Source organism: Lathamus discolor, chromosome 4 (genome assembly GCF_037157495.1).
Source record: "Lathamus discolor isolate bLatDis1 chromosome 4, bLatDis1.hap1, whole genome shotgun sequence".
NCBI classification, from domain to species: Eukaryota; Metazoa; Chordata; class Aves; order Psittaciformes; family Psittacidae; genus Lathamus; species Lathamus discolor.
The window spans coordinates 35,332,910-35,333,304 of record NC_088887.1 but is presented as its reverse complement, the minus strand read 5'-3'; positions in this window follow the sequence as shown (position 1 = coordinate 35,333,304).

Here is a 395-nt window from a genome sequence, read left to right as displayed (position 1 = left end):
TTTTTTTTTTGTTTGCTTTTTCTTTTAAGCTGTTTAAAAGGCCTATTAGTTAATGTAACTAACTTGGTGTTCTTGGCTATGGGAAAGGGAATGTAGGGAAAATTCTTGCTGTATAAGAAAGGTTTTAGCTGAGACATCATCATCTCTGTTTTTACCCTTTACCTTCCTTTTATATGGTAGGGCTTCTCTCTAGCTTGTAATTAATTGCTTTTCACTTGCGGCATATTTCTATAGGAGGAACTGTGAAAATAGATTTTTATATCCCAGAAAGTAAAATGTGTCTGTCAACTTTGTGTTACTGGTACGTCCTTCTATTGCAATATGATCCTAGTGTGTCTGTGAACATTATTTGAGAGACCTGTGAGCAAAACTTGGACTGCATTCTGCTTTTTTTA